We start from the raw sequence: 15695 nt of genomic DNA, 5'->3' as shown, positions 1-15695 counted from the left end.
AGAGGCCAAGATAGAGCCCTGGAGCCTGCAGCTCCAGCCGTTTTCTTCCTGGGATCCTGCAGGAAGAGTCCAGTCTAGCAGGACAAAGGGAGCCACTCTTTTTCTCCAGCTAATCCAGTTACCCCACAAGGTTAGGAGGTCTGATCAGAGGCTTCTGAGGCCCAGAAAGCAGGTCCGGGCCTTCAGGCTTGGGTCAGGGAGTGGGGCTGCAGAAGCAAGCCCTCTACCCCTCATGCCGCTGCTCCCAGTAGGGCTGGTGTCACAGTCCTGTGGGCCAGCACTGAGTCATTTATTTCTTCCCCAGCAACCCAGGGGGATGGGCTATGGGAGCCCCTTTCACCATCCATCTGCCCAGCCTCCTGTTTGCAGTGAGATCTGTGGTCCACAGTGGAGCACCCAAGGTGACTCACTGACAGAGAGAAAGGAGAGAGGCAGGGAAGACAGGACAGGGCTGTCGAGGGGGTCAAGTGCGAAACACAGAAGGAAGGATATTCCCACTCTCATCAAGGAGGGAAGGACTGGTCAGCAGCTGGGCTCAGAGAAGCTTGTCTTAATGAGGGCAGAGCAAAGCCTGAGGCTTCATTCAGCCAGTTAATATTTATTGAGCTCCTACTGTGTGGTAGACAATTTATAGCCACTGAATAAGGACACAGAAAGAACGAAAGTGTCCCCTGAAATTTTCATGGTAAAAATATGCACATAATGTAAGAGAAACAACAGAAACATTTTCAGAGAGTGCTACAATTTGCAGAAGGCTTCCAAATCTTGTGTTTTCTTTTCTACCATATCATGCCAGCTATCTTTGCGAAGAACTGTGCAAGTCAGGACTAACAGTTGTGTCTATTCATCATTCTCTTTGAAAAGTGCTTTATAAACCACAAAGAGTTTCCAAAATTTAAGGATTTTTTGAGTAGAAAGCTCCCTAGACTTGGAATCGAAGGATCTGGCTGAATTTTTAACAATTGTATGACTTTGGCCTCAATGAGCCTCAGTTTCCTTACATGGAAAATGGAGATGAAAAAAAGGCCAACCTCACAGCAAACAGGGCAGTTTCCCCCCCTCCCTCCACAGCAGGGAGTAGTCTCAGGGTCCTCCCAGCAACCCTCTCCCACCCAAACTGGCCAACCAGGCTCCTCAGGACCTCTGCAAGCGGCCAAAGTGGCTGCTTAGGACCTGCCCTTTGTTTGAGACATGTCCTTTTGTGACTTCTTACTTCTCTCGTTCTTATACTTGTACTCAACCTCTTTGAACTTACTTCCAAATCTAAAAAAACAGAGTTACACCTGCCTCACCAGGCTGCTGGGAAGAACTTCCCCGCGACTTGCTCAGCACTCCCTGACGGGGCACAAGCTACTGCAGGAATGTGATGGACAGGATGCTTCCGGTTGCAGGTGGCAGAAACCCAATCAAATGGAACCAAAAGAGAGGGCTTTATTGGCTCACGTGACTGAGAATGCAGGAGAGCTGATGGTAGGCCTACTGGGCCTGGAGACTCACATGCCACCTTCGGAGCTCTCATCACTTCTGTCCATCGCCCTTGTCTGCTGGTCTCTGTTGGACAAGCAAGCATTCTCCATGGGGAGGGAGCACGGCAGTCCCCAGGCCCCAGCCTTATCACCATCTAACCAAAAATACATAAATACGTATAATCATCTTTGTATCTAATTACTATCTTTAAGTCCTCACATGTTAGATCAAAAAGATAGGCATTTTTGGGCTTCCCTGGTGGTGCAGTGGTTGAGAGTCCGCCTGCAGATGCAGGGGACACGAGTTCGTGCCCCGGTCCGGGAAGATCCCACATGCCGCGGAGCGGCTGTGCCTGTGAGCCGTGGCCACTGAGCCTGCGCGTCCGGAGCCTGTGCTCCTCAACGGGAGACGCCACAGCAGTGAGAGGCTCGTGTACCACAAAAAAAAAAAAAAAAAGATAGGCATTTTTGTCTGTCTGGTCCACCGCTATAGTCCCAGGGCCTATCTCAGCACAGAGCAGGTGTTCAATAAGTGTTTTTCTGAATTAATGAATTGTCCCTTTAAGCTCTCCCTCCCAATTACCCTAAAGAGACCAAACCAAGCCACTCTAGGCCTGTTAAGATTTTGTTCTACTCCCACTCCCATTCTCCCCCAAATCCTAGACCTTCAGGCTGAAGCCAGATATTCCATAATGAAGAGTATGATGGGAAGGTGCCCCTTGAAGGCATTATGGGGGTTGGCTCTGGGACCTGGGTGTAGCCAGGGAGGGGCCCAGGGGAGGCCTGGCCTAGAGCATGCTCCAGCCATCTTTAAGGAAATCTTCCTGTCCCCTCCCTCTGGGGCTGCTCGGCCTGGTGCACAGGATAGATGATGGCAAAAAGCCCCACTCTGCAGGTCTCCCTGTCTCGGATCCCTTCACAAGATTCCCGGTGGAATAGCTGAGCTGTCAAAAGTTTGCTCGGCTCAAGCATCCCGGATATCCAGCCTCCCCAGTCAGTTTGGACTGCTCCCCCTCATGCCCTGGCTGCCCAGCCCTCGCCCACCTCAGCAGGCCCTCCTCCTATGGAGTCCTCCAGGCGCACCTCCACAGCAGCTTCTGGGGAAGGAGTGCGCCCCCTACTGGTGCCAAGGCACCAAACAGCCCTCTCGCCAGCCCCTCCCTTCAGGTCCTGGGATGGAAAGGAAAGAGACACCCAAAGTGCTCCTGCCCAGAAGCTGATTCCAGCCCCCTAAAAAATAAAATGCATTCACCCTGCGGAGTGCAGCGCTCCAAAGTCCCTTTGAAGTGAGAGGAAGGAAGCCACCCAGTCTCCCCAGAGACCACTGAGTCTGCCCGGCCGGCACATCCTAGAGACAGGAGAACGTTTGCCCTCAGACGCAGGGATGAAAAGGAACTGGAGGTGCAGGGAGCCAGGGAGATGCGGGAAAGGAAGATCAGACGAATCTTTGTTATTGCATCTCAGGGGAAGCACAGGTAAGAAGCTGCTTGAGAAATGTCACCGGATAATGAATGCTATTTCACTCCAGCGCTGAGGTGTCAGTCAGATGCACGCAGAGGGATAACAGCCATCCTCCTTAGGGACTCTGGGTGGATCTTCTGCTCTTTTGAGCCCCCTCCTTCCCATCTGACCCTATTGTTCTATTGTCAACAGGAAGAATAAATATAAGTACAACAGGAAAAGATAAATATAGCAGAAAAATAAATAATACAAAACTCCCAAGGTTATTGTGAGAATTAAATAAGATAATATATGAAATTCCTTACCAAAAGGTAAAACATGCTACAAAGTAGGAGGAGATGGCTGAAGCCTAAGATAAAAAACTCCCCCGCAGGTGGTAAACCCTTCAAGGGCCTGTGCCTTTTTGTGAGCATCCCAACACAGTGTCTGGTGCATAATAGATGCTCAACAAATCAAGGGAGGAAAGGAGGAAGAGAAAGAAAGGAACAATCCAAGGCAGAACTGAGGCCACAGGAGGGCGGACTGAGAGGCCCCTGACTCCCCCAAATGATAATAATCATGACCCATTTACCTGGAGAGTTTGGGTTGAAGTAATTTCTTGACACAGAATCTTCTGTTCAGGCCCTGAATTCTCTGGTTTCTGAGATTCCAAGCAGGAGAAGATAATGAACACCCACCATGTTCCCAGTTCACTTTCTTAGGCATGTAGACAGCATGCTCTCTCTCTCCTCCAACATTCACCCCATCCCTGCTATGAACCAGACTCCAAAAAAGGCTCTGGGGTTACAGAGACTGAGAGGGGTCTCTGCCCTCAGGGAGTGGAAACAGCCTTCTCAGAAGAGCCAGAAATCCACACCCTCCCTGAGGATGGGTCTGAGGCCTGTGCCTCCTGATAAAACATCATCTTTCTGAGCTCTCCCTGTGAGTGAAAAGCCAGCCACCCCTCTCAGTCCCTGGCCCCTGCAGACTCAAGGGGCACCAAGCTCTCATGAGCCCACCCCCTAACCAGTCCTGGGATGGAGCCCACAAAGGGGAGCCTATAACCGTAGCTCAGTCTCCCCCTAGGCGTTCCACTCCATTAGAAGTGTCGGCACATTCAAGTGGGAAAGAATCTGAAGCCCAGGAGGGCAGTCCTGCCAGCACTGACACAAATTCTAGTCCTGGAGAATTCTCTTGCCAGAGAGAGCAAAGGGAGAGTGACGTTCCCTTCCGGTTCTGAAGGATCAAGTACCAGATGCTTCCCTTTGAGTGGAGAGAGGGGAAAACAGGGTTTTGCATTTTCCAAGAGAGGCTCACCTGGCCTTGTCTTAGAGAGAGTGAGGACCTCACTGCAGGAGGTGGAGAGAGAGGCCAGGCGTGTGGCTCTCTTTCTCTTCTTTGGGGTGACAGAGAGGCACTGAGGGGAAGGGAAGGTTTTTGGCCGGGGCCGGAAGTCTAGCATGTTGGTAATGGAAGAGGTATTTTTTAATTTTTTTTTTTTTTTTTTTTTTTTTTGCAGTACGTGGGCCTCTCACTGCTGTGGCCTCTCCCGTTGCGGAGCACAGGCTCTGGACGCGCAGGCTCAGCAGCCATGGCTCACGGGCCCAGCCGCTCCGCAGCATGTGGGATCTTCCCGGACCGGGGCACGAACCTGTGTCCCCTGCATTGGCAGGCAGACTCTCAACCACTGCGCCACCAGGGAAGCCCTAAAAAGCTTAAATAAGTGAGTAGAAAGAACAAAGAGCTGCAACTCTTTGAAACTGGATAAAGGGGCAAAAAAAGGGTGGGGGGAAGCTAAGACTAAAAATAGTTCCTTGTAAAGGAAAGAGGCGTTCAGATATCTTGAGGTTTGTTATAATTTTCTCAAAAACATCATCTGTAAATGAAATGCTCAAGTTCAAATGTTTAATGACAGATGGGTGCTTTTTTTAAGTTAAGTAGGCTTGGAGCACTACTTGCTAGGGAACCACAAGCAGAAATGGCCGTGTTGGATCTGGAAAGTCAGGATGTGTAAGGAGCCCAGGCTTGACAGTCCTTACATTACAAGTCCAAGTTGCTCAAACTCCCTGAGACTCAATCCTTTCAACTATAAATGGGGGTTATTAGGGGTAATTCTTCAAGAGAATTAAGTGAGATGTCAACTACAAAGCCCCCTTCATAGAACTGGCATTAAATAATTAGTAGATTTCTGCCCCACACCCCTCCCCTCCATGAGATCTCAAAAAAAGTTTCAAAACATAGGCAGGATTCCTGTTGCTTCTTGGTGGCAGGATACCTGAACTCAGGGTGGCACAGTACTCGGAACACTCCTGAGCAAGCCTCTGGCTTCTGCCTCTGTGGGATCCTTAGGAGAGTATCACATTTTCCCACAAAGCAGGGATGCCTCCTTCCATGCTCCCCTATGACACCTTGCTGTGTCTTCAGAATTCCTTCTTATGCCAGGAATAAACCACAGTAGTAATGAATGCTGAGGGGGGTTATAAAATGATTACATACACATCATTATCTCACTTGAACCTCACAATTACCCTTCAAAATAGTCGAGGAGGTTTGGGTATTTACCTCACTTTAGAGTTGATAAAACTGAGCTTCCGAAAAGTTCAATGACTTGTCCCAGGTGTCACCGTCTACTCTTTGGTGGGCGGGGACCTGAGCCTGTGGCCTCCCCTTGACACCACAGCTGCCTCCCCCGAGCAGGGTCTCACAGAGCACAGCTTGTCAGACAAGGAACATTTGCTCTGGAAGAAAATGGGGGCAGGAATGGAGAAGGAGCCCCTTCCTTCTACCCCAGTGGGGATTAGTCTTTCCTGTAGGCCAAATGGTTTTTTGTTTTGTTTTGTTTTGTTTTGTTTTGTTTTGCGGTACGCAGGCCTCTCACTGTTGTGGCCTCTCCCATTGCGGAGCACAGGCTTTGGACGTGCAGGCTCAGCGGCCATGGCTCACAGGCCCAGCCCCTCCGCGGCATGTGGGATCTTCCCGGACCGGGGCACGAACCCGTGTCCCCTGCATCGGCAGGTGGACTCTCAACCACTGCGCCACCAGGGAAGCCCTAGGCCAAATGTTTGTTCTGCATCTTCTGGTGAGTATGACTGTATCAGTTTACTAGGGCTGCCATAACAAAGTACCTCAAACTGGGTGGCTTACATATCAGAAACTTATGGTCTCACAGTTCTGGAGGCTAGATTAGGGCCCACCTAATGACCCGTTTTAACTTGATGACCTCTGTAAAGACCTATCTCCAAATAAGGTCACATTCTGAGATCCTGGGGGTTAGGACTCCAACATATCCTTTGGGAGGGGGGGCGCAACACCCCATAATAATTTTGATCTCCCCTCCCAGTTTCCTTTACAAATGAGGAAACTGGTTCAGAGAGGTTAAGTCACATGCCCAAAGTCACACAGCGAGGAAAAGCAGCAGCCACTAGCCCTGATACCAGAGTCTGTGTGGGCCCTACAACACCATGCGCCCTCCCTCCATGGAGCCCACTACCTGCCATGGGAACAGAGGCCACCCCACTGCAGAGTTGCCCCTCAGACTGTGTCAGGGATTAAAGTGAAGAGTAGGAGAAACGTTCCCAGCCAGCAACCTTGACCTTCCCCCTCCGTCCCTGCCGCTGCCTCCTCAGGCTGAGCAGTGGGGTTCAGGAGCAGTGAAGGTGGGACAGGTGAGGAGTGGGTGGGAAGGAGAGCAGCGGAAGGCAGTCAGGCGAGGGGTGCTGGGAGTGCTTGGCAAGTCCCCTGAGGGTGGGCGCCTACCCCCTCCCGAGTTCCTCAAGCCAGTAGATTTGCAATCAGCAGAGTGCCTGAGTAGGTTCTGGAAACAGCTCCCACTAGTCACTTGTAAAATGAAGCTTTTTCCTAAACCATTTGAGTCATGTTTTGGAGTTTCTCAATGGCTTGGTTCCTGCCTCGCAGGACCCCTTCGATCAAGAATTACTACACACGCACACACCCTGCAGACCTGAGTCTGCCTCCGACACAATATCCCTGAGCCCTTTTCCAGGGAACGAGAAGCATCCTGGGCTGGGGGGAGGGAAGGAGGAGGGAGGCAGGAACACCCCGGGGGCCCTGGAAAGGGCACAGGACAGAGGTGAAGGCAACGAGGGGCAACCTAACATAAACGACATTTCTGGCGGGATGACTTACACACCCTTGCTTTGCCTCTGTTGTCGCACCTGGAGGGGGGGACCCAAGCTCTGTCAACGTCCCACTCTTCCCACAACCATACCCTGCAATTCTGCCCCACTCCCCCAGGAAACAAAACTCTGCAAGAGCGGTTATTGTTTTCTTCAGCATCACCTTGTCCCTTTGCTGGGTTGTGTTGCATTTGCCCAGAAAATGTGGGGAGACCCATGCTCTGTGCTGCCTGTGCAGCCCAGCGGATCTGTGTGAATTAGCTGTGTGACTTGAGGCCACTCACCCTCTCTGGGTCTAGCTTTACCTTCTATCATTTCAGGCCACTCCAAACACCCCTCCCTCCAGGCAGCTTGTTCTGATGTCTCCCCTGCCTCGCCCCCACCCCCTCCTTGCCCATTCCATGCCTATTGCCTCCTCTGCTGTGAGCTCCTGGGGAGCGGGGTCTTGCCTGGCTCATCTCCATAGCCTGAGAAGCCCCAGTACTATGTTCCGGGCACAGAGGCAATGTTCAGTTGTATTTACTAAACTAGAAGTGTAATGACATTGTGATTCTTTAGTGTTGAATGACGCTTTACATGGCTATCTACAGCCACATAACAAATTACCCCAAAATTTGGCAGTTTAAAACAATATGCATTCATTATTTCATGGTTTCTGTGGGTCAGGAACCCAGGCTCAGCTTAGCTGGGCCCACTGGCTCAGGGTCTCTCATGAGGCTGCAACCAGGTGCCAGCGAATGCGGCAGAGTCACCTTAAGGCTCAAATGGGGGAAGGGATCTGCTTCCAAGCTCACTCATGTGCTCGTTGGCAAGACTTGGTTTCTCCAGGACTGCTGGACTGGGGGGGACATTTCCTCTCCGGCTGTTGGCCGCAGGTCGCCCTCGGTTCCTTGACTTGTGCACCTCTTCATAGGGCAGCTGACAAAAAGGCAATCTGCTTCCTCAGAGTGAGCAGGTGAGAGGCAGGAGAGGGCGCAAGCAAGGCGTGATCCACAGTCTTTGCAATTCTGCCTCGGAACTGATACCCCGTCACTTTCAGGTATTTGTTACAAGCAATTCACTAAATCCAGCCCACACTCAAGAGGAGAGATTACACAAGAGTGTGAATACATGGAAGCAGAATTTATTGGAGACGATTTTGGAAGGCTGTCAGTCACACAGGGTAAAGCATTTCATAGGATATTTTCTCATGTGCCAAAGTGGAGCTAGACCAGGGGAGGGATGATTAGAATGAGAGGAGCATAAGGGAATAGAAACCACATGAAAATATAAGGTCTCCCACATCCAGATGACTCTTGGGCCAGTCAGCCCAGTTCTCTGCCACCAAGGTACTGGCTGTCTAAAGGTATAACTGTCTTCCTGGCCCCCAAACTCCCAAGTGTTAAATGCTTCCCAGCATGCTTACATTCCTTTAATAATAACATTCTTCATGGTATATCCCTTTGTACAAGGCACTTTCACATTCACTATCTTACTTTTTCCTTATTACTGACCTTGGTGGGTAGTTCTTTCTTTTTTTAATTAATTAATTAAGTTTTTTTTTCCTTTGGCTGCGTTTGGGTCTTCGTCGCTGAGCATGGGCTTTCTTTAGTTGTGGTGAGTGGAGGGCTACACTTCGTTGCTGTGCGCGGGCTTCTCACTGCAGTGGCTTCTCTTGTTACGGAGCATGGGCTCTAGGTGCTCAGGCTTCCGTAGTTGTGGCACATGGGCTCAGTAGTTGTGGCTTGCAGGCTTATTTGCTCCGCAGCATGTGGGATCTTCCTGGACCAGGGCTTGAACCCATGTCCCCTGCATTGGCAGGCAGATTCATAACCACTGTGCCACCAGGGAAGCCCCTCAGTGAGTAGTTCTTATGTGTTCCCATTTTACAGCTGAGAAAACTGAGGCCCAGAAATGTCATGATCACATGGCCTAATGAATGGCAAGGATGGAGCTGAACCCAGTCTGACATCCTCAAATTTATCTAAACTTTTAAAAACTTGTTTCTTGGGCTTCCCTGGTAGCACAGTGGTTGAGTGTCTGCCTGCCGATGCAGGGGACACGAGTTCATGCCCCGGTCTAGGAAGATCCCACATGCCGCGGAGCGGCTGGGCCCGTGAGCCATGGCCGCTGAGCCTGCACGTCCAGAGCCTGTGCTCCGCAACGGGAGAGGCCACAGAAGTGAGAGGCCCACGTACCACAAAAAAAAAAAAAACTTGTTTCTCTATCAAGACAGTACCACTTCAAGTGAAAGAAGTTCCATACAATTACAATGTACAGTGAGAAGAAAGCATTTCTATTTATTTCTCTAAAATATAATGTCAAGGCAGCTCCATCTTCCCCAGTCTCTTGACTTTGGTGACCAGATACTCCCTGAGGACTTGGAATCAAGTCTAAGCCCCAGCTGGACTCAGGTACCAGCCCTGGGACCTCAGGAGGACACCTTGGCACTGGCAGTTCGAGGTTCTGGAGGTAGTTCCTTCCCTTCCCCTACAGTGGTACCCTCTCCCCAACTTAGATATCTATATGCCAATATTCTCCTTCCCTTCATAGAAACAATTCCTAGTAAAGAAAACAGTAGGCTTGGTGGATGGGGCATGGGATTTTGAGGAACAAGTGTCCAGCTGCGACATCTTAGCTTCAGTCCTTGGCTCTCTGAGTTTTTGGAAGGAGATTATCCTGATATAATTTGGGGGGCAGGGGTGCTGATGTTGGGAGTACTTGATGGTATTCTAAAGAACTGGTCCTGCAGCAGCCATAGAGAAACGTCACCCAGTGAGGAAGAGGGCAAGGTATTCTCTGAAGGAACTGGATTCTCGTCGTCAGTCTTCCAAGGAGGAGGGTCCTGGGCAGGTAGAAGGTGCCCCTGCCTCTACTACAACCTCCCTTTCTTGGATCTAGACCTCAAGGAGGGAAACTATCTGGACATGAGCTTCAGGGCAGACGGCAATAAGATGACATGGAGGCAGAATAATGGTCCCCAAAGATGTCCGCATCTTATTTCCTGAAACCTTTGAATATGTTACTTTAATATGGCAATAGGGGGACTTCCCTGGTGACACAGTGGTTAAGAATCTGCCGGCCAATGCAGGGGACATGGGTTCGAGCCCTGGTCCGGGAAGATCCCATATGTCGCGGAGCAACTAAGCCCGTGTGCCACAACTACTGAGCCCGCGCCCTAAAGCCTGCGAGCCACAACTACTGAGTCTGCACGCCACAACTAGTGAACCTGTGTGCCTAGAACCCGTGCTCCACAACAAGAGAATCCACCACAATGAGAAGCCCATGCACTGCAACAAAGAGTGACCCCCGCTCGCCGCAACTAGAGAAAGCCCACGTGCAGGAACAAAGACCCAACGCAGCCAAAAATAAATAAAATTAAAGAACAAAACAAAACATGGCAATAGGGGTTTTGCAGATGTGACTAAGTTAAGGATCTTGAGGTGGGGGAGGGTGATCCTGGGTTAGGTGGGACCCACAAGGGTCCTTATAAGAGGGAGGCAGGAGGTCAGAGTCAGGAGATGTGACAACAGAAGCAGAGGTCGAAGTGTCGAGGCCATGAGCCAAGGAATTCAGGCAGCCTAGTAACTGGAAAAGGCGATGAAATCAATTCTCCTAGAGCTCCCTGAAAGAAGGCAGCTCTCCTGACACCTTAATTTTAGCCCACTGAGACCAATTTTGGATTTCTAACCTCCAGAACTATGAGATAATACATTTGTATTGTTTCAAGCCACTAAATTTCTGCTAATTTGTAGCAACAGCAATAGACAACTAACACAGTTGGTATCTGTTATAAAGAAATCAGCCAGGAGATAGAGTGGGTCAACACACATCTCTTAAACCTGACCACCTGGGGATATGTCACTCTTGTTTACACCACTTTGTGTCATCCAGAGCCTGTGCACTAGAGCCGTGTACCCCTACCTGAGCCAGAGAGTTAAAGGGAGCAGCACCTTTAACTGGGTGACACGTGGTGATGGCAGCAGTGATTATCGGAGACCCCTGAAGAAGAGGTGACTTGCCAGCAAGGTCCAACCTCTGCTGTCCAGTGAGAGAGCCTCTGAACCAGGCCCACCCTGGAGGATCAGGTCTTATTTCATCAAAGACTGAAGTCACAGCCTTTAGGGCTGCCCACCAATGGATCTAAGGAGACAGTCAAAGCTGAGAAAAGCTTCAAGGCAAATCCTAGAGGCGGTGCCTCTTACCCAGCCTGCCAGGTCCAGTTTGGGCCCCAGAGCCCTGCGGAGCCTCTGCTGGAGCAGCCTGCAGCAACTCCCCCTTCCCAGATGTCCCCATCACATCACAGCTCTCGGCTGCCCTCTGGCTTTAGCTCTCAGATCCTCCCTCAAAACCTGTCGGGACTATAAAAATGACAGCTCATCTGGGGCCCTTTCCAGAGGCTGGTGAAGTCCAGGTGGCCCATCAGGAGTAGCAGAGCGGAGGGAGCTGGTCCTAGGCTGCCCCAGGGAGGGAAGGGCTTCCATGAGGTTGCAAGAGCCACTGAGTGGGTGAGGTTTCAAGGTGCCAGGCCTGCTCCCCTTTCCTCCATGCAAAGACGTGCTCCACCTCAGGGGCTCTGAAGCACAGGCTGAATGGGGACCATACCTTCTAGACTAAGCACTGGGACACTCATTGGCCTAAGAAACAGACTGGCAGATGGAGTTTGATTTGGGAATTACCAGGTTTTTGAGGACACTGCAATCAATTGAAAGAACAATGGGACAGAGTATTTAAATTCTAAAACACAGTCCCTCCCAATCAATCTCACCATGATAAAGCTCCTGATACGTGGCACGCCTACAGGGCTCTAAGAGGGTGAAGGTTGTGTTTTGCTCACCACCGTGGCTTTAGCACCTAGTCCTAGGTATGTTACATAAATATTTAATGAGAGAGTAAGAGAGCGTTCACTTTGACAAGGCCCAGGCAAATTCCCAGAATATTTGTCCCAGACCTCAGGCCAGGGCCGCCAGCTGCGTGGGAAAGGCCACAGTCCCCTGTGTCACCCTCTTTCACCTCTCTAGATCAGGAACCTCCAGTGGGGCAAGGGATGTTTCAGTGTCCTTCTGCCCCTGGTGGGGGAGACATGCTGAATCTCACGTAGTACTTGTACCCCCTCAAGGCCTGACCAGTCCCAGAAGGAGCTGCGGTGCTTCCAAGCAGGCAAGGTAGCTTTAGCCTCCCCGCCGCCCAGGGAGGGGGTCGGTATTTACTTTTCAAGGCTGGATGGGGAAGGACAGATGAGCAGCTGTGTGATGCCGGGCTGACAGACACAGTGGGGAAGGGAGGACACCCCTTCAGGATGCCACGTGTTATGGACTGAACTGTGTTGCTCCAAAATCTATATGTTGAAGCCCTAACCCCCATTGTGACTGTATTTAGAGACAGGGCTTTTAAAGAGGCAATTAAGGTTAAATGAGGTCCTAAGAGTGCGGTCCTAATCCAATATGACTGGTGTCCTTACACGAAGAGGAAGAGATACCCAGAAATGTGCAGGCACAGAGGAAAGGCCATGTGAGGACATAGCAAGAAGGTGGCCATTTCATCTGCAAGTCAAGGACAGGGGACCCAGGAGAAACCCACCCTGCTGACAAGTTGACCTTGGACTTCCAGCCTCCAGAACCAAGAGAAATAAATTTCTGTTGTTTAAACCACCCAGTCTGTGGTATTTTGTTACGGCAGCCCTACCGGATTAAGACGCCTCTCAAGGCAAAGAAGACGCAGAGGTCTGAGTGGTCAGAGGAGAAAAAAGAGGCCTGGGAGACACATGCACAAGTGCCCAGCGAACTTGGCAAGGGAGCACACTGTGGGTGGCAGAAAGCCCTTCCTCTTCCTCTTGTGTCTAAATGAATCCTTCAAATACAGTCCAAATCCATAGCCCACCAATGACTAGAATATCCATATGGCACCTTCTGCCCTAGCCTGTCAATAGGTCTCTCATTCCTGAAGCTTCTCAGATCCCAGCTTCTCTCCCTAACTGATCTGTGTCTGGGACTCCCTGGAAATGGACTCAGGAAAGTGCTTCGAGATTCTCTATTCTTTGCATATTTTCCAAACCCACCAGGGCTGCAGGTGCAGGCACTAGAGCTCTGGCCCCAGCATCCCTCCAGCTTAGGCCTGCCTGCCTCTTTGTCTTAGGAGCTGAGGTCAAGAGACTGGCCACCAGGGTGACCCTGGGAGTCCCAGGGGCACAAGCCTAGGTATCGGACAGCCAGTTTGCCTACAGTCCACTCCACTGCTTATGAATGACTCTCCTGATGAGAAATGCCCCCCAGGGAGTTGATTTGGGAAACTTGGCTGAGATCTGGTGCTCCCACAGGAGGGCCTGGCTCACAGGACTTCCCAGGTCACAGTCCAAAGCTGTAGGAGGTGTGGCTGCCCCCCCCCAGGAAGCTCCTTGATGCCTCTCACAGGCCCTAAAAGTAAAGCTTCAAGGACGCAGCTAGTCTGGTCTCAATGCTAGAGGGGGCCCTGGGAAAGAAAAAGACTCTTAGGTTTCGTGGTCTGAGCCAGAGGGGTGGACAAGGACAAAACGGGGGAGGCCCAGCACCTCCGATGGAACTTTATTTTCTCCCAGATGAGGTGCGAATGGCATGAGCAGTCTTCAAAAAAGAGGCACAATTCCACAAGCCAGAATGGGGAGACAACTTTGGTCTGCATCTTACCAGCCCCAGCCCGACTCCAGGGAGTATCTCGTGCAGCGGCTCCCCGCTGCTCACCAAGCTCCCTGGAGCTGGAACTCCTTGGGGTGGAGGGCTGTTCGGCTGACCTGGAAGGGCTAACACCGCCCCCAAGCCCCTCAGGCACAGACTCAGCACATCCTCACCTGCCAGCTGTAGCTCAAAATGTAATTCTGGTATGACAGACGATCCAGAAAGATGGAGATGGAGGATCCCCCCCAAAAAAAAGACTGAGAAGGGAAATGCTAACCAGCGAGAGGTCCTGTGAGCGAGGGGTTTGAGGGCAGTGACCACACCTCCTGTGAGTCAGTGTCTCCTGCAGAAGCTGGCACCGTGCCCTGTACATAGTAGGCACTGAGTGAATTCTATTGTTTGGTTGGCCTGGGGTGATAAGGAGGAATCTTGCCAGATACAAAAGAATGTATACAAAGTTGGCTTTTGAGATTCGGCCACCAGAGGGCGCTCCAGGACAAGTGCTTAGCTGCCTCATGCTCTTAAGCGTTTAGAGGACAGTTTGGAGTGTGTTTATTTGTTCAACAAACATCTTCTGAACAATTACTCTGTGCCAAACACATAAGTCCTATGAAGGATACAAAAGGATTGAGACATGATTATTGCCCTCAAAGACAGGGTCATCTCTTTAGAAACATAAGAGGCATGAGCAAAAAATAATGTATCCTTATTTTTTATTTTTTTTTGCGGTACGCAGACCTCACTGTTGTGGCCTCTCCTGTTGCGGAGCACAGGCTCCCGACGCGCAGGCTCAGCGGCCATGGCTCACGGGCCCAGCCGCTCCGCGGCATGTGGGATCTTCCCGGACCGGGACATGAACCCGTGTCCCCTGAATCGGCAGGCGGACTCTCAACCACTGCACCACCAGGGAAGCCCTAATGTATCCTTATTTATCTACCAGCAACTTCTACTGGTTAAGTGCTGATTAATCTTCATACACTGTTCCTTCTACCTATAATGCTCGTCCCTCTCTCATATCCACATGCCTTCCCACCTCTTGCATGTCTTTGCTCAAACATCACCTTCTCCTGGAGCCTACCCTTCTCACCTCGCTTTAGAGCAAGCGTGTTCCCCACAGCACTGCATCATCTCACCCAGCTCTACTTTCTCCCTTGGAGCTTCAAACTGATAGGGATTGAGTAGGATAATCAAATAGTCAGCTTAGAAACCCCATTAGGGGATTGTAGATAGAGAAGGATCTTTAAGGGGCTTTGGGAGACCACAGTAAGATTAATGGTCACTCCAGAAAGTCATGGGAAAACCCTGAAACGATGCAGGCTTGCTCAACTCATAAAGCAGAACTGGTCACTTAACATCAGAGCCAGATTGGCTTGCTTAACAACAAAATCAAGCTAATTTGATTAGCACAAAATCATGCAACAGAGGCACGAGACATGCTCCAAAACAATAAAACAACAAAACAATGGTAGCATGAGACCTATATCCCACCCAGTGAGTTCAATAAGTCAATGACCCCCAAAACATGCCCTTTGACCCCTAGGACATGCTCTTTGCACAACACCCTAAAAACAATAAAACAACAGTGGAGAATAAGGCCTACAACCTGCCCAGTGGTGGACACACACACAAAAAAACAATCATTTATGGAAACGTGACAGCTACTCAAGAAAGACAAAGAAGGTCTTCTCCCCCTCCCTTGTCTTCTTCTGATTATAAAAATGTAACCCACTAAGCACTCGGGGCAGCACAATGCTTGCCTGCCCGCTTGCAAGCCTCACAAGCGTCCTATTCTCATAAATCACTTACCTATCACTTTGTCTCTCACTGAATTCTTTCTGCACTGAGACATAAAGGACAGTGCTCCTGGAGCCCCCTGAAACGACACCTATCGGTTTCAAAGCCATCCAACCTGCTACGCAGTTTACACACTTCTTGTTTCCAGAGTCTGTGCCCCCCACAGAGTTCCATGAGGGTGGAGGTTCCATGTGCTCTGCTCACTGAGGGACACGGTGAATAGAGCAGAG

Source organism: Mesoplodon mirus, assembly GCF_964341445.2.
Source record: "Mesoplodon mirus genome assembly, chromosome: 3".
NCBI classification, from domain to species: Eukaryota; Metazoa; Chordata; class Mammalia; order Artiodactyla; family Ziphiidae; genus Mesoplodon; species Mesoplodon mirus.
Note: the sequence above shows the minus strand (reverse complement) of the source record.